This window comes from Hyla sarda, chromosome 5, assembly GCF_029499605.1.
Source record: "Hyla sarda isolate aHylSar1 chromosome 5, aHylSar1.hap1, whole genome shotgun sequence".
Taxonomy (NCBI): Eukaryota; Metazoa; Chordata; class Amphibia; order Anura; family Hylidae; genus Hyla; species Hyla sarda.
The window spans coordinates 89,282,821-89,307,652 of NC_079193.1; the positions used below are offsets into that span (position 1 = coordinate 89,282,821).

General features: G+C 41.8%; 1 protein-coding gene across 8 annotated transcripts in view; it reads left to right on the top strand.

Annotated features, from left to right (window-relative positions):
• WIPF3 (WAS/WASL interacting protein family member 3) overlaps positions 1-24,832 on the top strand; it is a 157,000-nt gene that overhangs the window by 60,140 nt on the left and 72,028 nt on the right. Inside the window, exon 2 of one of the 8 annotated variants that reach the window (XM_056519898.1) lies at positions 16,806-16,871. The exons of 3 other annotated variants lie outside the window; for them this stretch is intronic. The gene's annotated coding sequence lies outside the window, so the exon portion shown is untranslated. Of the gene's footprint in view, positions 1-985; positions 1,005-11,404; positions 11,510-11,820; positions 11,921-12,325; positions 12,348-16,805; positions 16,872-24,832 lie in introns of those variants that run through there. 4 more of the 8 variants (XM_056519902.1, XM_056519899.1, XM_056519897.1 and 1 more) reach the window with 4 other exon arrangements.

The following is a 24,832-nucleotide window of genomic DNA, read 5'->3' on the forward strand; positions in this document are numbered from 1 at the left end:
CTGGGCACCACACATGATCTACAGTCCACAGCTGGGCACAACACATGATCTACACTCCACAGCTGGGCACCACACATGATCTACAGTCCACAGCTGGGCACCACACATGATCTACACTCCACAGCTGGGCACCACACATGATCTACATTCCACAGCTGGGCACCACACATGATCTACAGTCCACAGCTGGGCACCACACATGATCTACACTCCACAGCTGGGCACCACACATGATCTACAGTCCACAGCTGGGCACCACACATGATCTACACTCCACAGCTGGGCACCACACATGATCTACAGTCCACAGCTGGGCACCACACATGATCTACACTCCACAGCTGGGCATCACACATTACTTATAGTCTCCAGCCGGGCACCACACATGATCTACACTCCACAGCTGGGCACCACACATGATCTACAGTCCACAGCTGGGCACCACACATGATTTACACTCCACAGCTGGGCACCACACATCACTTACAACAAGTACAGGGCAGGGGAGGACATAAATTCCTCACCACACATAGTAGGAGGGCACAGCTGGCACAGGACAAGGTTGTGGATGAGTTTCTTTACGTCATTCCTGCATCCCACTGGTGGCCTTACCCAAGATCTGTATTATCGAAGTGGCAGAACTCACATTCACATCAGTGGGATTTTCAGGCTTAGAAAAAATGATATACTGACTGTTATCCCAGTGCCACCAGTGCCCTTATCTTTGCCAGACTTTGTTTACACGGCTGCGGTGATGACATGTCGTCCATTCAAATGATGGTGCCAGCCAATCCATGGGCACACTGGTGAAGACCCCTGTGACCAGTGATTGGTGAACTTCCATGGGGAAGATTTATCAAAACCTTGTCCAGAGGAAAAGTTGCTGAGTTGTCCATAGCAACCAATCAGATTGCTTCTTTCATTTTTCAGAGGCCTTTTAAAAAAATTAAAGAAGCAATTTGATTGGTTGCCATGGGCAACTCAGCAACTATTCCTCTGGACAGGTATTGATAAATCTCCCCCCATGTCTCTTCTTAATAAGATCACTAATAAAAGAAATAAAAGAATACCCTTAAAAATATATGTTAGAAGCGCGTAGCCTATAGGGGGCAAAAGTGGGATGCATTTTCGTGGCCATAAGGTTTTATTGGGAGTCATGTGACCAAATAGTCATTTTAGTATTAACTATATATATATATATATATATATATATATATATATATATATATATTGATAACAAATGATTCTACTGTAAGAAACAATAACGCCAACCCAGCCTGGTATGTTTGTTTACAGTTTATGTTTACAGTTTTATTATGAGATGCAGCCTATGTGTGATCCTAGAGATGTATTCACAATTCTGCTGGTTGCCATGGGAAACAGTCATCAAGATTGTTACCCCCTAATAGCTTAGCTGAAGATCCTGTTATAAAGAGGGGCTGTTATGTTAAATTGGTTTTCTGGGCTGCAGCATTTGTACTCTACTCATGGCACAGTGACAACAACAAAGAGGCTATACTCACCTGCCTTGCTCTACACCACTGTCAAGTCTTCCAGTCCCCGCTGTTGTCCTCTTCTTCTGATGATGTTTCATGCTTCAGGAACGGCAAGTGATTGGCTGAGGGAGAATGAAATGTTATCAGAAGGAGGAAGATAAGAACCCCAGTGGAGACCAGGAGACTTGACATCAGCAATAGCAGGGGAGCTGGGGGAGGGGAGTATAGACTCTTTGATATTTTCCCTGTGCTGGGAGTCAGAGTGCATAATAGTGCACACCCAAAAGAATATTAGAGAAAAATTAATTATTAGCCATATAAAACACAATAACATAATACAAATAAAAGGGCCAAAAAAAACGTAGAATTGCTCACATCCAAATACACGTGATGAGGCAGACAAGTATACATAGCATAGCTGACTCTCTGTACACATTTCCCCAGATAGCACCAAAATCAGTGAACAGTATAGTAAAATAAATGACCACACCACCACTTTAACTGTTTTATAGATTACATCAAAATGCTGCATTCTGGGAAACCCCCTTTAAGTTTTGTTTTGTATCAAATTACTGTTCAAAGCCATGTGTAAACATCAGACTCCCTAGAGCAGTGGTCTTCAACCTGCGGACTCCAGATGTTGCAAAACTACAACTCCCAGCATGCCCGGACAGCCAACGGCTGTCTGGGCATGCTGGGAGTTGTAGTTTTGCAACACCTGGAGGTCTGCAGGTTGAAGACCCCTGCCCTAGAGGAAAATCTCCAGGGCAAAACAAAGATATAACAACTAATGTGAAGGTCAGTTCTTAAAGGGGTACTCTGGTCGAAAACTTTTTTTAAAATTTATTTTTTATCAACTGGTGCCAGAAAGTTGAACAGATTTGTAAATTACTTCTATTCAAAAATCTTAATCCTTCCAGTACTTATTAGCTGCTGAATACTACAGAGGAAATGCTTTTCTTTTTGGAACACAGAGCTCTCTGCTGACATCATGACCACAGTGCTCTCTGCTGACATCTCTCTCCATTTTAAGAACCGTCCAGAGTAGGAGAAAATATCAATAGAAATCATATGCTGCTCTGGACAGTTCCTAAAATGGACAGAGAGCACTGTGGTCATGATGTCAGCAGAGAGCTCTGTGTTCCAAAAATAAAAGAATTTCCTCTGTAGTATTCTGCAGCTAATAAGTACTGGGAGGACTAAGATTTTTTAATAGAAGTAATTTACAAATCTGTTTTACTTTCTGGCACCAGTTGAAAAGAAAAAAAAAGTTTTCTCCCGGAGTACCCCTTTAAGGCCCTTTAAGAAAAAAAAGTTTTCTGAACTCACGTTCAGTAGAACCAGCCAGCTATCTTATGCCTGGGGGTCTCCTAACTTTTCCATAACAGATGTCAGAGAAGGTCAGATTTGTTTTCAGGGAGATAAGTGGTCTGCCAGTAGCTTACCACCCCCGTCCCCTTTCAGAACACGAAAACAGCAAAGGCGCTCCTTGTGGAGTAACGTAGGTGGTAATGGTAAGAAGATAGGGGAATTCAATACTGCTTACCAGATAGGGTTGTGTAGCAACATACACAACAATGTTAGAGGTGTGTAGTTATATAGGGTCCATCTGCAGCCTTCCTGGATAAGAGTAAGGTAATGTGAAAAAAAGCTTCGTTTAGACCAGGATTCGTGGCGCTGATCAGGACACAGGACTAACAGGATCAGGATAACATCCATCAGACTTTATTACCAATAATGCAACACGTTTTGCTGCGCATGCGCAGCGAAACACGTTGCATTATTGGTATTAAAGTCTGTTGGATGTTATCCTCATCTGTTGGATGTTATCCTGATCCAGTGAGCGAAACGCGTCGCATTATTGGTATTAAAGTCTGTTGGATGTTATCCTGATCTGTTGGATGTTATCCTGATCCAGTGAGCGAAACGCGTCGTATTATTGGTATTAAAGTCTGTTGGATGTTATCCTGATCTGTTGGATGTTATCCTGATCCAGTGAGCGAAACGCGTCGTATTATTGGTATTAAAGTCTGTTGGATGTTATCCTGATCCTGTGAGTCCTGTGTCCTGATCGGCGCCACGAATCCTGGTCTAAACAAAGTTCTTCAGAACACAGAAGTCTATATGTAATGGGGTGGACAGTTGTTAAGGATAATGGGCACCTTTAGGCCCTGGGGCAATGTGAATGGAAGGATTGGGAACAAAATAATAGCCAGCCAGACAACAACTACCGCAATGTGTATGTTTCTTTATTCTTTGTTTACATACTACTATTCTGCCTTTCATTCACAAGTAACATCACACAAGAACTTACATTTTTAATGGAGTTTTTGAAGTTCAGTGGAGAGGGAGAAAAAAGCCAAACCTAGAGCATGCTGTAATGATAACAGCGCCTCCAACCCCAAACACTGCAAAATCCAATATGCTATGTATATAAGCATTCACATACTTTACTGTAGGCTTCATTTAGCTGCAGTGTTTTTAAAGCCCCCCCTCCCTAATTTCTTCAAGTGTTTCAGGACTTTGTTTTCATAGTGGGTTATGGTGTCTATCTGTTTCTAGACTTTATATAGCTTTAAGCATGTATTGGCCTTTTATTGGTACAGACATGTATTTATGGCATTCGATTCATGGTCTACGTCATTATTCAAGATAGTACAGTAGAATCGATGAGATACTTTGTGCTTGTTGCCTTTTCATCTATTTCAATGGATTAACCCCTTAAGGACGCAGCCATTTTTCACCTTAAGGGTGCATTACCACGTGGCGTATTTTGCTGCGTATTTGCTGCGTATTTGGTGCTGCATATTTTCCAACCCATTGACTTCAACAGGGAAAATAAAATACGCAGCAAATACGCCGTGTGGGAACGTACCCTAATGACTGAGCCCTTTTTCGCAATTCTGACCACCGTCGCTTCACGAATTAATAACGCGAAAATGCTTTTACCGAATATTCTGATTCTGAGATTGTTTTTTCGTTACATATTCTACTTTATTTTTGTGGTAAATTTTCAGTGTTACTTGCATCCTTTTTTGGTATAAAATCACAAAATTTCATGAAAATGTTGAAAATTTTGCATTTTTCTAACTTTGAAGCTCTCTACTTGTAAGGAAAATGGATATTCCCAATAAATTTTATTTTTATTTACAAATACAATATGTCCACTTTATGTTGGCATCATAAAATGGACATATTTTTGCTTTTTGAAAAAATTTGAGATTCAAAGTAGAGCAGCAATTTTCAAAAATGTCATGAAAATTGCTAAATCTGAAGGGACAGATGTTACAGAACTACAACTCCCAGCATGCCTAGGCAGTCTAGGCATGCTGAGAGTTGTAGTTTGGCAACATCTGGAGGGCTACCGCTTGGGCACCACTGTAACAGTGGTCTCCAAATTGTGACCCTCCAGATGTTGCAAAACTACAACAGGGCATGCTGGGAGTTGCAGTTTGGCCTTCCTAGTGGTTGCCACAGTAAAGATCACTTTACTTTCACTTTCAATTCCCCCCCCCCCCCCCCCACTGTAGTTTCCCTACCTGAGCCAGGATCCAGCAGTCTACAGCGAAGATCGGGGGGTCCCCAGGCATCTTCTCCTCCAGGTACCAGCCTCCATCTTCTGTCCATGTTCCCCTCGACATCCAGGGGTGGGCAGAACAGGGGGTTGCCATGGCAACCCACTGTCCTGCTCTGCCATTGGTCAGAATCAGTTCTGACCAATGACAGGGGATAGGAGGAGATCGCAGCACTGCGACCTCACTCCTAGCCCTCAGGATGATCGGGGCTGTCCCTGATCATCGCTATTTTCCGGGTGATCGGGTCACCAGAGACCCGATCAGCCAGGAATAGCAGAAAATTTGAAGAAGATTTTCTGCGATCGCCGATATAGGGGGGGGGGGGGGGGGGGCATCCCGGCGATGTGCCGGGATGCCTGCTGAATGATTTCAGCAGGCATTTCGGTCCGGTCCCTAACCGGCTAGCTGCGGGGACCGGAATTCCCACTGGTGTATGCATATGCCCCACGTCCTTAAGGACTCGGGATGCAAGGCGTATGCATACGCCCGGTGTCCTGAACAGGTTAAAGGTGTTCACTGCATTTATTTCATTTCATATAACATGATACAAGGTGAAGATTAGACAGAAACATCTGTGTTACTTGTGGATTTCGTTTTTTTGTTGCTTTACTACAGATACTTGTCCTATACATGGAAGGGGTGAAATCTGCAGTAACAATCCATAGCATTTCTGCACCAGAATGATCAGTGTTCCATGAAGCTCTGATTCCCAAACGGAAATGATCCCGTACACAGAGAGGTTTTTGACAACCCCATCACGTCTTGTACTGTAAAATACTGTGGATTTGCAGTGTGGAATCTGCTCTACGAATCGTTGTGTATTGACCTATGTTTTATAGTTTAGATGATCTGACTAATACTCAGAGGTTAAAGCAAATACTGTGACATTAATAATCTGTGCAAATTTACCTAGAACCAGTAAGATCGTGGGGGTGTTACTACAATGTTAGCTCAAAATACATTTAGGCCAGATACATCAGCATAACGTGGGTGCATTTTTATTCCTGTGCTACGGCTGCAAGTCCTGTCCCTACTTCATAGATCTCTATGATGCTGTTATTTTGGATCATTAAAACTGCAGTTGGGCCTGGAATTGTGGCCATAATACAGGCCTTCCACAAGCCCATATTATAATGGTGTGACTCCTGATATATATATATATATATATATATATATATATGTGTGTGTGTGTGTGTGTACTGTATATATATATATATATATATATATACATACATACATACACAGTGGTCCCTCAAGTTACAATATTAATTGGTTCTGGGACGACCATTGTACGTTGAAACCATTGTATGTTGAGACCATAACTCTATGGAAACCTGGTAATTGGTTCTGAAGATCCAAAATGTCATTCAGAAATAGGAAAAAGTGAGAATTAAAGAAAAATAAGTAGATAACTAATATAGATAAAGCAAATCCTTACATATAAAAGTAAGAAAGATCTGCTGGGAGCTGTAAATTACTGTTTATGTCAGTGTTTCCCAAGCAGGGAGCCTCCAGCTGTTGCAAACCTACAACTCCCAGCATGCCCGGACAGCCTTCGGCTGTCCGGGCATGCTGGGAGTTGTAGTTTTGCAACAGCTGGGGGCACTCTGCTTGGGAAACACTGGTCTATGTAGAGGACAGGAGATTCTTCAGGGTCCTGTACAATACATGCAATGTCCTAAAAAAGTAACATGGAGTCGCCCTTAGCTGGTGTCCAGAGGAGGAGGTAATCCTGGTACAGGTAAAGTGTACAGAACATGTAATACCTCTCTGTACTGTAGGGGGCGCTACCAGACATCAGTCAGTGCATGCACTTCAGGTGTTTTCCAGTAAATTGCCCATTCTGATTGGTCACATCTTCTGGCCATTGACAAGTTTCACAGATCTAGACTGTCTGTACATTGCATGTTGAGTCTGGTTTCAACTTACAATGGTCCAGAAAAGACCATTGTATGTTGAAACTATTGTATGTTGAGGCCATTGTAAGTTGAGGGATCACTGTATGTATATATATATATATATATATAGTTGAGGCTAGGGCTTCATGGACACATGGTTGAAGTAAAGTTTCCTGGTGATCCAAGTCAAGCCCTATTTGCAGACTGTAAAAAAAAAAAAAAAAAAATATCACAGATTGAAGTATGAACAGTGGATATAAGATCTTCAATATGCTGTAATATGCTGCAGGGTAAAACCGAAAGTCAAATCAACATGAGTTTTTTGTCTCCGTGTGAACTTAGCCTAAAGTAAATTATTTTGCTAAGTCAGGCTCTGCTCTGCATATTCTGTCAGGTTTCTGCTGCTGCTGTTTGCCGCCTTGAATAGTGTAGTCTTCTGCATCTGTTTTTTACAAAAAAAAAAATTTAATAAAATATTGGACACTTGACAGACCCATTAGATATCAGTGGGTTACTCAATGGATTGGCATAAGGCCAGTTTCAGATCAATATGCTGAAGCTTGATAAGGGCTCAAATGACTGAAAGCATCATAGATCCCTAAAATAAATAAATAGCAAAATAGCACACTATATATATATATATATATAAATATATATATATATATATATATATATATAAAACACCTATTGTCAGAACTGTGCGGCTGTGTGCTTCATTCCTCGTCTCAATGCTGGACCAAACTCACTGCAGGATACCAGCTCCATAAACAGCGAGCTAGGGAGTGAAGGGTGCGGACCTGCGCTTCCCCAGGCTAAATATAGCAGCCGCCATTAACCCCTTAGATGCCATGATCAGTACAGATCACGGCAACACCTATTGCCAGATGCTTGCAGTCATACAAAGGATGTAAGGGGTTAAAGACCCGAGCATATTTTGCACATCTGACCACTGTCACTTTAAGCATTAATAACTCTGGGATGCTTTTACTTTTCATTCTGATTCCAAGATTGTTTTTTCGTGACATATTCTATTTTATGGTAGTGGTAAATTTCCGTCTATGCTTGCATCATTTCTTGGTATAAACTTCCGAAATTGAATGAAAAATTTGAAAATGTTGCATTTTGTTAACTTTGAAACTCTCTGCTTATAAGGAAAATGGACATCCCAAATAAATGATATATTGATTCACATATACAATATGTCTACTTTATGTTTGCATCATAAAGTTGACATGTTTTTACTTTTGGAAAACATCAGAGGGCTTCAAAGTTCAGCAGCAATTTTCCAATTTTTCACCAAAATTTCTAAATCGGAAATTTTCAGGGATCAGTTCAGTTTTGAAGTGGATTTTAAGGGCCTTAATATTAGAAATACGCCACAAATGACCCCCATTATAAAAACTGCACCCCTCAAAGTATTCAAAATGACATTCAGAAAGTATGTTAACCCTGGGGTACAGCGAGTCTTAACACACCACAGGTGTTTGATGACTTTTCGTTAAAGTCGGATGTGTAAATGAAAAACATTTTTTAAATGCACTAAAATGCAGTTTTTTCCCCAAATTTTACATTTTTACAAGGGGTAATAGGAGAAAATTCTCCACAAACTTTGTAACCCCATTTCTCCTAAGTATGGAAATACCCCATGTGTGGACATTGAGTGCTCTGCTGGCGCACTACAATGTTCAGAAGAGAAGGAGCGCCATTGAGCTTTTGGAGAGAGAATTTGGTTGGAATAGCAGTCGGGGGGCCATGTGCTTTTACAAAGCCCCCCGTGGTGCCAGAATAGTGGACCCCCCCCCCCCCACATGTGACCCCATTTTGGAAACTATACCCCTCACAGAATTTAATAAGGGGGGCAGTGATCATTTACACCCCACTTGCATTTGACAGATCTTTGGAACAGTGGGCTGTGCAAATGAAAAATTAAATTTTTCATTTTCACGGACCACTGTATCAAAAATCTGTCAGACACCTGTGGGGCGTAAATGCTCACTGTACCCCTTATTACATTACGTGAGGGGTGTAGTTTCCAAAATGGGGTCACATGTGGGGGGTCCATTGTTCTGGCACTATGGGGGCTTTGTAAACACACGTGGCCTTCAATTCTGGACAAATTTTGTCTACAAAAGACCAATGACGCTCCTTCTCTTCTGAGCATTGTAGTGCGCCAGCAGAGCACTTAACATCCACATATGGGGTATGTTCTTACTCAGAAGAAATGGGGTTACAAATTTTGGGGGGTAACACCAGCATTTTAGTTAAAAAAATGTATTTTTCATTTTCCCATCCAACTTTAATGAAAAATCGTCAAACACCTGTGGGGTGTTAAGGCTCACTATACCCCATTTTATGTTCCGTGAGGGGTGTAGTTTCCAAAATGGGGTCACATGTGGGTATTTATTTTTTTGGGTTTATGTCAGAACCGCTGTAAAATCAGCCACCCCTGTGCAAATCACCAATTTAGGCCTCAAATGTACACTCCTGAGCCTAGTCGTGTGTCCGCAAATCATTTTACATCCACATATGGGGTATTTTCGTACTCAGGAGAAATTGCGTAACATATTTTGGGGGGCTTTTTTTCCTTTTACCTCTTGTGCCTCCAGCTGTTGCTAAACTCCCAGCATGCCTGGGCAGTCAGTGGCTGTCGGGCCCCCCCTCGAATGAATTATCAGCCGCAGTGCACTGGGGAACTAATCATATATGACCCGCGGGCGCTGCACTGCTTTTCCTCTCCCCCACAGAATGATCAGCCGCTATCATGTTACCCACAGGCGCTGCTCTCCTTCTCTTCCTGGCAGCTGTGGGCGCTGGAAATGGACTCACGGTTTAGCAGAAAGACTTTCACGTTTATTCAAGTAATTTCAGGTACGTTGTCTCGCAGGACATAAGGATTAGCAGCGGTATTTCATAGCAGCATAGGTGATAACATGCTCCGTGCTCCTTTCAGTCTGACCCAACGTTTCGGGGGCGTTTCCCCACACAAATAGTATTTTTTTGGTTGCGCCATACATCTTAATGTAAAATGAGTAATGTCATTACAAAGGACAACTTCATCACGGCCTCATACTAATCTGTGGATGAAAGTATAAAAGAGTTATGATTTTTAGAAGGTGAGGAGGAAAAAACAAAAACATAAAAATAAAATTGTCCTTAACCCCTTAATGACAATGGACGTAAATTTACGTCATGGTGCCGTGGTACTTAATGCACCATGACGTACATTTACTCACCGTCACGACTCGAATCATGCGCAGCAGGTCCCGGCTGCTATCAGCAGCCAGGAACCCACCGGTAATGGCGGATGTTCGCGATCGCGTGGATGTCCGCCATTAACCCCTCAGATGCCGTGATCAATACAGAAAAATGCTAAAATAAAATTGTCCTGGTCCTTAAGGTCAAAATGGGCTTGGTCCTTAAGGGGTTAAGGCCCAAATGGTCTGAGTCCTTCAGGGGTTAAAAAGGAACACCAAAAGACCCGGAAGACCAAGGAAAACAACTGTGGAGGATGACCGAAGAATTCTTTCCCTGGTGAAGAAAACCCCCTTCACAACTGTTGGCCAGATGAAGAACACTCTCCAGGAGGTAGGCGTATGTGTGTCAGAGTCAACAATCAAGAGAAGACTTCACCAGAGGGAATACAGAGAGTTCACCACAAGATGGAAACCATTGGTGAGCCTCAAAAACAGGAAGGCCAGATTAAAGTTTGCCAAACGACATCTAAAAAAAGCCTTCACAGTTCTGGAACAACATCCTATGGACAGATGAGACCAAGATCAACTTGTACCAGAGTGATGGGAAGAGAAGAGTATGGAGAAGGAAAGGAACATGATCCTAAGCACACCACCTCATCAGGGAAGCATGGTGTTGGTAGTGTCATGGCATAGTGGGCATGTATGGCTGCCAATGGAACTGCTTCTCTTGTATTTATTGATGATGTGACTGCTGACAAAAGCAGCAGGATGAATTCTGAAGTGTTTCAGGCAATATTATCTACTCATATTCAGCAAAATGCTTCAGAACTAATTGAACGATGCTTCACAGGTTAGTTTACCATAAAAAAAAACTAGCATCGGAGTACTCCTTTAATACTCATTCTATGAAATTATAGAAAATATAATACGAGTTGTACAAGTATCCTGATGAATATGAGATAATAGACCAGTGGTCTACAACCTGCGGACATCCAGATGTTGCAAAACTACAACTCCCAGCATACCCGGACAGTAAGAAAGATCTGCTGGGAGCTGTAAATCACTGTTTATGTCAGTGTTTCCCAAGCAGGGAGCCTCCAGCTGTTGCAAACCTACAACTCCCAGCATGCCCGGACAGCCTTCGGCTGTCCGGGCATGCTGGGAGTTGTAGTTTTGCAACATCTGGAGGTCCGCAGGTTGGAAACCACTGTAATAGACGATGGCATATCAGACACCGTAACATGCAATGAAATAGTATTATGGACTCTGCTGGTGCCTTCAGTCATTGCTCTCTGTATAATCACTTCTGCTTCAGCTTCACGGCAGGGAATTCTCTTAGTGCACAGGTACAGAATAGATTGAAAGTCATATCAAAAGCTTTATTATGTTCTGAGGTATTGTTATAATCACTTAGTATGCTGCGTACTGATAGAAGGAGCTTTCTGTCACACACTGTTCTAAGCAGTTCATTGTATTAGCTTACATAGAAACCTCAGCTAGCTACTCTTCAGTGATATATATATATTTTTTCTGAAGTGCAGGAAATGGTTTACTTATAGGGGAGATTTATCAAAACCTGTCCAGAGGAAAAGTTGCTGAGTTGCCCATAGCAACCAATCAGATCGCTTCTTTCATTTCTCAGAGGCCTTTTCAAAAATGAAAGAAGCAATCTGATTGGTTGCTATGGGCAACTCAGCAACTTTTCCTCTAGATGGGTTTTGATAATTCTCCCCCATAGAGAAAAATGCCAGTTTCTTGTGAGTGTAAAATGGCTGCATTTCTGTGTTTATTACATCTACATGTCTCAGCTCGACAGTGTGTCTGATGTCCAGAAAGAAAATGCATCATAGATTAAGCGTCATAAATAAAAAAGCAACTATACTTACCTGCTCCTCTCCTCCACCTCTGCCACTGCAATGTGGCCTAGTCCCCTCTGTGGTCCTCATCTGCGATTTTTCGTTCAACAGGAACTGCTCCTCACGCTAATCATTGGGGGGGGGAGATTTACCAAAACCTGTGTAGAGGAAAAGTGGTGCAGTTTCCCATAACAACCTATCAGATTGCTTCTTTCATTTTCAAAAAGGCCTGTCAAAAATGAAAGAAGCAATCTGATTGGTTGCTATGGGCAACTGCACCACTCTTCCTCTACACAGGTTTTGATAAATCTTCCCCTGGGTGTTTTAGGTTTGTTTCTTATAAGCTATAATATAATTGTTTTGTATTGTTGCTCCAGTGCATCACTTCATTGATTTAGACGTTTTTTGCAGCGTACAAACAGTGGCCCGCTTCAATTTAATGGCTTAAATGTAGTCACCTACTGACTATATTTGGGCTATTTTCTGCACATATATGTTTACTTTGTGGGACTCTAAATCATAGTCTGCTCTGCTTTTGAGTTCCGCTAAATAGAGCAATGTTTGGAAGGCCCATAGAAAATGAATGGAGAGGTAGTTTTGCATGCACGACCCACACTGCTCATTGTGGGCTCTAATGTTGCAGAGTTCTGGGGATCAGCAGGTTGTTTTAAACCCCAACAGACCACCAAATGATTCCCTATTCTGCAGATAGCAGGTAACTAAATTTAACCCCTTGGGGACTCAGGGTTTTTCCGTTTTTGCACTTTCGTTTTTCCCTCCACACCTTTTAAAAATCATAACCCTTTCAATTTTGCACCTACAGGGTTTTTTTTTTTGCGCCATCAATTTTACTTTGTAATGACATCAGTCTTTTACCCAAAAATCTATGGCAAAACAAAAAAAATCATTGTGCGACAAATTTGAAGAAAAAACGCCATTTTGTAAATTTTGGGGGCTTCCGTTTATACACAGAAAATTTTTCGGTCAAAATTACACCTTCTCTTTATTCTGTAGGTCCATACAATTTAAATTATACCCTACTTATATAGGTTTGATTTTGTCGTACTTCTGGAAAAATTCATAACTACAGAAAAATTAATACGTTTAAAAATGTCCTCTTCTGACCATTTTTGTTTTGATCAGACTTTTTGATCGCTTTTTATTAATTTTAAAAAGTATAAATAGTGACCCTAAATACGCTATTTTGGACTTTGGAATTTTTTTACGCCATTGACCTTGCAGTTTAATTAATTATGTATTTTTTATAGTTTGGACATTAACGCACGCAGCGATACCACATATGTTTATTTTTATTTACACAGTTTGTTTTTTTAAATGGGAAAAGGGGGGTAACTTTTATTTGGAAAGGGGTTAAATCATCTTTATTAACTTTTTATTTTATTTTTCACTTTTTTTGTTCACTTTTTTTTTTTTTTGCAATATTATAGCCCCCATAGGGGACTATAACATGAAGTACATTGATTGCAGGCACTGATCAATGCTATGCCATAGGAGGAAGGTAGGGACCCTCCTTGTGTGTCCTCAGCTGATCGGGACACTGCGGTTTCACCGCAGTGGTCTCGGTCAGCCCAACTGAGCTTCCGGATATGCATTTTTTTTTTTACTTTAGACGCAGCGATCAACTTTGATCGCCGCGTCTAAAGGGTTAATAACGGATATCTCCGCAATCAGTGATGTCCGGTATTAGCCACTGTCCCGGCTACATTTAGTCGCTGGGATCAACCCAATATGATGCGGGGTTACCGCTTGACCCCGTGTTATATCGCGGAAGCAGGCGCAGGGCATACAGGTATGCCCTGCGTCCCCAAGAGGTTAAAGAGAATACCCATTTAGGGTAGGGTCACATGTGCCGCATTTTGCAGTTCAGTTTTCTGCAGCGAAATACGCCGTGTCACCCTACCCTTAAAGGTGTACTCCAGGGAAGTTAAGAAACATGAAAATGCCCCAAAGCCACCACAATACCTGATCTGCATCCCCTGTAGTTATTCATTTTGTTTTTGCAGCTCCTTTGGCCCCCGATGTCTCCTAAATACTTTTTCCTTCTTTGCAGCAGAGACTACAACTCCCAGAAGTCAGTGCAGCTCTGTGTAAAGGCTGACAGCCAACTGCTTTCACTATCTGTGTGCATGTTAACACTGCAATTCACACACTGTACATGTCTTTTATTTCAGACTATCCTTCACCCAGCAATAAATCATGCTGTGGGCTCTGAATAGCAGAAGTCAGTGATTAAATATTCAGCATAAAAACAGCAGCTATGTTCTCAGTTGTGACTGAAAATCTTCACTGATCTCCTCTCAAAGCTCACAAGCTCTCACACAGGGAGGGGAGGGGGGAGGGGAGGTGTTGCTGTACATCCAGGGATTTAGACCAAACAGAAATCAGACAGTAATCAGGTAGTGTTGTCTTGAAGGGAGGGGGCTAGGTCTCACTGAGGAGACAAAGTGGATCTAAAAATAAGTATTTGGTCAATAACAAAAGTTCATCTCAATACTTTGTTATATACCTTTGTTGGCAATGACAGAGGTCAAACGTTTTCTGTAAGTCTTCACAAGGTTTTCACACACTGTTGCTGGTATTTTGGCCCATTCCTCCATGCAGATCTCCTCTAGAGCAGTGATGTTTTGGGGCTTTCGCTGGGCAACACGGACTTTCAACTCCCTCCAAAGGTTTTCTATGAGGTTGAGATCTGGAGACTGGCTAGGCTTCTTACAAAGCCACTCCTTTGGTGCTCGGGCGGTGTGTTTGGGATCATTGTCATACTGTAAGACCCAGCCATGTTTTATCTTCAATGCCCTTGCTGATCGAAGGAGGTTTTCACTCAAAATCTCAGGATACATGGCCCCATTCATTCTTTGCTTTACATGGATCATTTGTCCAAGTCCCTGCTTCACAGTAGGTATGGTGTTCTTTGGACGCAACTCAGCATTCTTTCTCCTTCAAACACAACGCGTTGAGTTTTTACCTAAAAGTTCTACTTTTGTTTCATCTGACCTTATGACATTCTCCCAATACTTCTGGATCATCCAAATGTTCTCTCAAACTTCAGACGGGCCCAGACATGTACTGGCTTTAGCAGGGGGACACGTCTGGCACTGCATGACTTGAGTCCCTGGCGGCGTAGTGTGTTACTGATGGTAACCTTTGTTACTTTCGTCCTAGCTCTCTGCAGGTCATTCACTAGGTCTCCACGTTAGGGCTGGGCGGTATACCGGTTCATACCGAATACCGAAATTTTGGGGCTGCACGATATAAATTTTTCCCATACCGCAATACCGGTTGGGACCCTCCGCCTCGGGAATGAATGAATCAGCCCAGTGCAGCGCTGTCCCCACATCGGGGAACTAATCATATGTGACCCTCCAGCGCTGTTCTGCTCCCCCCCCCTAATTATCAGCCCAGCGGGGTACTACTCACATATATCAAGCACTGCCCTCCTCCTCTTTGTTGGGGGCTGCTGGCGCTGGAACTCACTGTACGCCAGTGGTCTCCAACCTGAGGACCTCCAGATGTTGCAAAACTACAACTCCGAGCAAGCCCGGACAGCCAACGGCTGTCCGGGCATGCTGGGTGTTGTCGTTTTCTAACAGCTGGAGGTCCACAGGTTTGAGACCACTAGCTGTTTTCTCCTTTGGAATTGATAGACACCCCAAAAAGTATTGCTAGCTGTAGACATGTAGGCTGCCACTGGTGGAGTGCAAGTAGGCCTGTGCTCTGATCCACATAGGCATAGAAAGGGAACATAAAGAGATTTTGGCTCCTGATCCAAAAAGTGTGTCTCCAGCTGTTGCAAAACTACAACTCCTAGCATGCCTGAACAGTGTATTTGAGGCACTGTTTGGAACACGCTGCTAGATGTTTATTGCATGTGCCATACAAATACCTTTAAATGATTTACCTATAGCAGTGTTTTCAATTTTTGCTAAACTACAACATCCATCATGCAAGATAGGAGATGTAGTTTTGCTGCAGCAACTGCAGAGCCACAGAGTGGAAAAACACTGACCTAGAGCAAATGTAAGAACAGCATTTTCCTAAATGTATTCCATGCTGTGTGATGTCCTGATTCCTGAAGGTCATATAAGTGGCAGAAAACATAGAAAAGATATCTCAGACCAGTCAAAAAAGAAGTCCTTCCAGATAATGTCAAACACTTAGGCCACATTCAGACGAGTCTGACGACGGGTCTGATGCTGATGGCCCATACTGAGCTCATACTTTTGGCTATGATTTTGCCACTTTGGATCATTAGACCTACAGTTGGACCAGAACTTCATATCTTCGCTAAATGACCATGCAGAGCTGGATCTTCATGACAGGCACAAAGGCCGGCATTTATCATTGTAGGTGTAAGTGAAGCATTTTTCTACACTTTTTTTGTGTGCTGGTAATGTGTGGGAGCACCAAATTTATTAAATGGTCGCAGAGCATTTGATAAATTTTGTGAAGGTCACATTTTCTGAAATTTCTCTCTTCACATACACCAAAAAGCTAAGCTAAGTCGGGGCTGGTGTCGTTTTAGAGACTTTTCAGTGGCTTTGCGCCTTTTTTGCACCTTTTCACAAAAAGGCGCAGTTCATAAATCCCTCCCATATCAGTGGATTGCAAATCAGCAGAAATGTGTAAACCAAAAGGCGCAAATAAACCCTGCTTGTGCCTTTTTTGTGCCTTTTGTAGACACAAAAAACAGTCTAAAGACAATGATAAATGTCGGCCAATGACTCTTAACTATAATGGGGGCTGTTGGTTTTTTTTATCTGGACAGGCTGTCCCATGGTTGGCTGCAGGTCAAGCAAAAATTGTTAACAACATGAATAGGGGCATTTTCTAAGTGAGTATATTTTTGTTTTCTGTTAAATATATTTCTTTCACACTTCTTTTGACTTTAGCTGGGTGACACCTAGTCTGGCTGGCATTACAGCTGAGACATTGGCTGTCAGTCACACATTCTGAATTCTGAAAGGCAAGGTTAGGCTGCATTCACACCATGTTTTGTACATACGGGTGCCGAATCCGGCAGGGGGAGGGGCAAACCGGGCACTCCCATACCCCAGCCGGATCAGCCCGTGACTCCATTTACTTTAATGAGCCGACCGGAGTCAATCGGTGACTACGGTCGGCTCAGTTTTGACCCGTATGCGGTTTTGTGACCAGACCTAAAACCGTAGTACAAACCGTATGTACAAAACGTGGTGTGAATGCAGCCTTACAGGATGACATTTTCCCTACTTCTGACACAGTTCCTTTTAACTCTCTTCATGTGTCTTCTTAAAGAGGTTATCCACCAAAAGGTGATTTCAGTACATACCTGCCAGGCTATCTGGGTATTACCTGTTACAGTTTGGTCTCTTAAACTACACATCCCATAGTTCCATGCTTGTAAGTGTGAAGTTACATTCCTCCCTCCCACACATCAGCCACCAAACCCATTGCAGCACAAATAAGCTCAAATGATCCGTGTTTTCTAATCAGGGTGCCTACAGCTGGTGCAAAATGATTTCTCTGTCGCTCCACTCATTGAATCAGGACTAGCTTCCTTTGCACAACTGATTAGTGATGTCAGGTCTCAATGCACTGCAACCTGGGAAATCCCGAGACATGAGTAATTTTATATGCTGTATAAAATAAATTTTTGGGCGAAAATCACATAAGAATTGCAAGACCATCGTCACACACAGGTACAGACACTATATTATGAACTACACCAAGTTTACAGCCCCTGTAGCATAGTCAAATAAAAAATTTCCTGGAATACCCCTTTAATCTATACAATAGAGGGGCCTGACGAAGCGCTGATTGCGCGATACGGACCGTCGCCCAACCCTCTCCCCCACCCCTCTGCTTCCGTCCGCTCTCTCACACATGTTTGAACACCGTCAAGCTACCATGAAATAAAGGATGACCTGGTGCTCCATTCTTTCTTTTCTACTATGGATTATGTACCCCTTTAATCTTTGTTTAATATCTTGCTGTTTCCATTCTAATTGAATTCCTTTCTGGTCAATGAGATGGAAAACCTGTCTGATATTTAAAGGGGTATTCCAGGATTTTTTTTATTTGACTATGCTAAAGGGGCTGTAAAGGTAGTGTAGTTCATAATATAGTGTCTGCAATGGGTGTCTGCATATATTTGTGCTGCAATGGGTTTGGTGGCTGATGTGTGGGAGGGAGGAATGGAACTTCACACTTACAAGCATGGAACTATGGGATGTGTAGTTTAAGAGACCAAACTCCAACAGGAAATACCCAGATAGCCTGGCAGGTATGTACTGAAATCGCCTTATGGTGGATAACCCCTTTAATACTAATAAAAAAAGGTTATAATAAAAAAGCCCTGCAAGTACACATAAATTATAAATTGTTCTTACAGGTTTTTGTGAGGTATTTTGCTTTTAATCTTTATTCACACAACAGGGTAGATGTATTATAAGCATAATCCAAAATTAGAAAAACATCTGCTTTCCTCCAGAAACTTCACTACTTTAAAATCCATGGAGTGCGTGCTGACACAACGCTTTAAGCTCAGGAAAAGACTATGGACTTTTCTGGAGATCTCGGAGGTCCGATTAGACACTCCCCCCCCCCTAACATTTGTGATAGAATAAGTAATTCGAAAGAGCTCGCTGAATTCCAGAGCGGTAATGTGATAGGAGGACTCCACTGCAACAAGACTGTTCGTGAGGTTTCTTCCCTCCCATATCTTTCATGATCAGCTGTGAGTAATATTATTAAAAAAATTAAGCATTTAGGAACCAGAGCATGTCAGCCATGAAGTGGAGACCATGTAAAATTACAGTGCAGAGTCACTGAGTGCTGAGGTGCATAGCTTAGAAAGGTTGGCAACATTTTGCTGGCATCAACATCAATACAAAAACTGTGCCCTAGGTAGTTCACCAAGCGCAATGTCAAGCTTTGCATGGAGTGATGTAAAACAAGCCGTCACTGGAAACATGTTCTGCAGAATAAGTGGTACATTTTCTCTATATGACAGTCTGATGGATGAGTCTGTGTTTTAGCGAATGCCAGGAGAAAGTTACCTGCCTGTCAGCATTGAAGGAGAGATAATGCTATGTTTTTTTTTTGTTACTGGATGGCATAGGCCCCTTAGTTCCAGTAAAGGCTAATATTAGGGCTTTAGCATACCAAAAATGTTGGACAATTGTACGCCTTCAACTTCTTTTTAAACAGCTTTAAAAAGAAAGCAAGGTCCATAAAGGCATAGTTGGGCAAGTCTGGTGTGAAATAACTTGACTGGCATGAAAAAAGTGATTTAACCCTATTGAACGCTTTTTGGATGAACTAGAACTGAGAATGCAAGTTGGGCCCTGTCTCACAACATCAGAAATGTTTTTCTGGACAAATGAGCACAAATCCCCATAGACACTCTCCAAAATCTCTTAGTCTCCTTTCACACTATATGTGACCCGTTATAATGTCCCGTTAAGAAAACCCTTAAAAATGGGCATTAAACGGCCGTTAAAAAAATCCTATTCAAGTCTATGGGATTTTTTGATTATCAGTTACCACCCGTTATAGTCCGTTATGAATAACGGACGTTATTTGCGACAGGAGAAAAATTAGTGCATGTAACGTTTTTTCTCCCGTCACAAATAACGTCCATTATTCATAACGGGCTATAACAGGTGATAACAGATAATCAAAAAAATCCCATAGACTTGAATAGGATTTTTTAATGGATGTTTTTAAGGGTTTTCTTAATGGGACATTATAAGGGGTCTTTCAAATGGAGCAACATATAGTGCAAAAGGAGCCTTACCAGAAGAGTAGAAACTGTTTTGCCTGCAAACGGGAGACCCGCTTCATATTAATGTCTATGGGTTTAGACTGAGATGTCCTAGAATTCTTTTGTCTATATAGTGTATGCGAAGAGGATTTTATTCCCTATCCACAGTATGTGAATTCTTAGAACAGGTTTGGTGCACTTTTCTCCCATTGATCCTCAGTGTGGCCCAGTTGTGTGGGCATCTGGGATTTGTTTTAAATCGTCAGTGTTATTGCCTTTCTTTCTGCATAGTCATGAAATAAAGTAGAATGGTAATTGGTAAACACTGAAGCTGGGTAATGCTTGTCACTTTTATATTTATTCTGAAATCATGGCCCCATATTTCTGACATCTATTGTTTATGTAACATGAATGCTTTGCGCAAAAAGAAACCTCCTCATTTGGGCTGTGGCCAAGAAAACATTGTCAGTCTTCCACATGGGATGTTAGGAAGGTCTGATCAATGTCCTCCCAACATTCCTCTGTGTGTAGAGTCCGGGCAATAGTGATGTAATGGCCAGCAGAATACTTTTATGTGTGATTAACCTAAAGAAAAATGTCAGGAGGACACTGATAATCTTATCTCTGCTTCCTTCCGCCCAAAAGGAAAACAATGCATATATAAATATACATACGAGGGTAAATGATTTGGGGATTTTACCATAAGCGAATTGAGCTTAAACAAAAAAAAAATAAAAAAAAGATATAACACCATATTAACTTCTCTGATCCCAGTCCTCACAGCTGATCTATGTGTGACAAGCCCTATAGGGGATCGGTTTAAACAGCTTCTCACACTTGCTGAAAGTTGTAGTTTTAAAACAGCTGGTGGTTCAAAGTTTTGAGAACACTGCCTTACGCTATCACAGATCCTTGCAAGAGCATGCTGACGGTTGTATTACATACAATACCTAAATAAGGAATTCTCTTCATGTTAGAAGTAATTGTACCTTAAAGCATACCTGTCAGATCCCACAAAACAAAACTGTGATATGTTACTCATTACCTCATCCTGATCATGTACATGTAATTTTTATGTATCTATCACCTATATTTCACACAAAAAAATGCATATTAACACTGCTCACTGTCTTTTCAATCTTGTCAAAGGGAGGGGGCGTGTCCTTCTCTTGCTGCACTGTGATGACTTCTCCCCCTCCCTCACTCTGCTGACTCACTGCTCTCGGGAGCCTTGCATCCCTGCTCTGTAACCCTTTCCTCTCTGGTTTTATGCTGTACACCCACACACACAGACACACACACAATGATTATTGGAGATTGCCTGTACTCTACCACCAAAGACAATATGGTGAGTGTATGACTAACATCTTCCTATGTCATTCATGTGTGTCATCCTTAGGCAGTCCTCTAACGCTGGGACTTGTAGTTTTGGAATAGTTGGAGGCACACTGTTGGGATAACACTTTTTTGCAGCAGTGTTGCCTTTTGCGATGTCAGCCTACAGCTTTTGCAAAACTACAACTCCCAGCATGCCCAGACATCCTTGTCACTGTCCAGGCATGCTTGGAGTTGTAGTTTTGCAACAGCTGGAGGCACATTTTTGTTAAAATTCTGTGTTACAGCTGTGTTGCTGCAAGCTTTGTTACTTCAGCCATCTGGTGTACATGACCCCTGGACACCCTCATGCTGCTGTGGGTCTCATCAGTGGTGGGATTTTCGAAGGCAGATTTCTTTAATAAAATGTGAACATTTTGTAAAGAAGTATATTGGAAAAACGTATGCTTTGTGAAGATGTACAACATATAAAACCTTTTTATATCTGAAAGTGCCCATTTAAAGCAGGCTATACTAGGCTGTCACATGTCCTTTCTAGAGCATGCTGGTTCTTGCAGTTCAAGTATATATGGGGGTTGTAGACATGCCCTGGGTTGTAGTTTAAGCACAGTTAGTGACATTAAAGGGGGGGGGGGTCATGAAATGGGGTGGATAGATATGAAATGGGGGAAATTGTATGAAATGGAGAGATTGTACATGAAATGTGGGGACTGAAATGGGGGGCAGGGATGTGGAATTTCTATAGCCCGACACCCGGGACATGCAGTTCCGAGTGCCGGGCAGGGTAATTTTCCAGCCCTTAGCCCTGCTTTGGGCAAGAAGCGCCGGACCTAACAAGTGCGGCAGCGCTCAGCAGTCTGTATGGAGTGGGTTCCCGACTCCTGCCCGCTCCATACTCTGCAGCCCCCGGCTGTTAGATCTCCACTGTCAAAGCTGACAGTGGCGTCTAAAGGGACATGTGAATGCTCCCTGATGGGCTAGTGGGGTGGATCACCCCTCCGCAGCGCAATCGCGAGGGGGCGATCCACTATAGAGGTAGCCGGAGGGCTTACCTCTGTTCCCTGCTGTCCTGTGGCTCTGTCATTGATAGAGCCTGGCTGGACTAGGCTCTATCAATGGATCGCAGAGCACACAGATTAATGGAGTTCAATAGAACTCTATTCATCTGTATGAGGAATCTAATGAGTGTAAAAAAATAAAATATTTTTTTTTTATAAAAGTTTAAAAGACACACATCAACCCCTTCCATGTTAAAAGTTCAAATCACCCCCTTTTCCTATATAAAAATATGTAAACATAATAATAAACATATTTAGTATCGCTGCGTGCGTAATTGTACAAATTCTTAAAATATAACATTATGTATCCCATACGGTAAATGACGTAAATGTAAAAAAAAATACCAAACCACAGAATTGCAATTTTTATAATAGTTACATAGTTACATAGTTACATAGTTAGTACGGTCGAAAAAAGACATATGTCCATCAAGTTCAACCAGGGAATTAAGGGGTAGGGGTGTGGCGCGATATTGGGGAAGGGATGAGATTTTATATTTCTTCATAAGCATTAATCTTATTTTGTTCCAGGAATGTATCTAATCCTGTTTTAAAGCTGTTAATTGTTCCTGCTGTGACCAGTTCCTGAGGTAGACTGTTCCATAAGTTCACAGTTCTCATGGTAAAGAAGGCGTGTCGCCCCTTGAGACTAAACTTTTTCTTCTCCAGACGGAGGGAGTGCCCCCTCGTCCTTTGGGGGGGTTTAACCTGGAACAGTTTTTCTCCATATTTTTTGTATGGGCCATTAATATACTTATATACGTTTATCATATCCCCCCTTAAACGTCTCTTCTCAAGACTAAACAATTGTAACTCCTTTAATCGCTCCTCATAGCTAAGATGTTCCATTCCCCATATTAGTTTAGTCGCGCGTCTCTGCACCCTTTCCAACTCCGCAGTGTCCCTTTTATGGACAGGTGCCCAAAACTGAACAGCATATTCCAGGTAAGGCCGTACCAATGATTTATAAAGGGGGAGTATTATGTCCCTGTCCCTTGAGTCCATGCCTCTTTTGATACATGACAATATCCTGCCGGCTTTGGAAGCAGCAGCCTGACATTGCATGCTATTCTGTAGTCTTTGATCTACAAGTACACCCAGATCCTTCTCTACCAGTGACTCTGCCAGTTTAATCCCCCCTAAGACATACGATGCATGCAGGTTATTAGTACCCAGATGCATAACTTTACATTTATCCACATTGAACCTCATTTGCCAAGTGGATGCCCAGACACTTAGTCTATCCAAGTCATCTTGTAACTTATGCACATCCTCTATAGACTGTACTGTGCTACAAAGCTTGGTGTCATCTGCAAAGATAGAAACAGAGCTGTTAATACCATCCTCTATATCATTAATAAATAAATTAAACAACAGCGGGCCCAGTACAGAACCTTGGGGTACACCACTAATAACCGGGGACCAATCAGAGTACGAATCATTGACCACCACTCTCTGGGTACGATCCATGAGCCAGTGTTCAATCCAGTTACAAACTAAAATTTCCAAACCCAAAGACCTTAACTTACCTGTCAGACGTCTATGAGGGACAGTATCAAATGCTTTAGCAAAATCCAGAAACACTATATCCACAGCCATTCCTCTGTCAAGGCTTCTACTCACATCTTCATAAAAGCAAATTAGATTGGTTTGACAACTTCTATCCTTAGTAAACCCATGCTGGCTATCACTTATAATACAATTATCCCCTATGTATTCCAGTATGTAATCCCTTATAAGTCCTTCAAACAATTTACCCACAATGCACGTTAAACTTACCGGTCTATAGTTTCCTGGGGAAGACCTAGAGCCCTTTTTGAAGATTGGCACCACATTCGCCTTGCGCCAGTCCCTTGGCACAATACCAGACACCAGAGAATCTCTAAATATCATGAACAGGGGTACAGATATTACTGAACTTACCTCTCTAAGAACTCTTGGGTGTAGTCCATCCGGTCCTGGGGATTTGCTTACATTATCCCATAATATCCCAGAAAAAAGGTTAAAAAGCGATGAAAAAGTCAGATCAATACCAAAATGGTACCGATACAAAAAACAGATTATGGTGCCAAAAGAAAACCCTCATACAGCCTGGAATGCAAAAAAAAAATTTTTTTTTAACCCCTTAAGGACCGGGGTTTTTTCCGTTTTTGCATTTTCGTTTTTTGCTCCTTGCCTTTAAAAAATCATAACTCTTTCAATTTTGCACCTAAAAATCCATATGATGGCTTATTTTTTGCGCCACCAATTCTACTTTGTAATGACTTCAGTCATTTTGCCCAAAAATCTACGGTGAAACGGAAAAAAAATCATTGTGCAACAAAATTGAAAAAAAAAAACGCCATTTTGTAACTTTTGGGGGCTTCCGTTTCTACGTAGTAAATTTTTCGGTAAAAATGACACCTTATCTTTATTCTGTAGGTCCATACGCTTAAAATGATACCCTACTTATATAGGTTTGATTTTGTCGGACTTCTGGAAAAAATCATAACTACATGCAGGAAAATTTATACGTTTAAAATTGTCATCTTCTGACCCCTATAACTTTTTTATTTTTCCGTGTATGGGGCGGTATGAGGGCTCATTTTTTGCGCCGTGATCTGAAGTTTTTAACGGTACCATTTTTGCATTGATAGGACTTATTGATCATTTTTA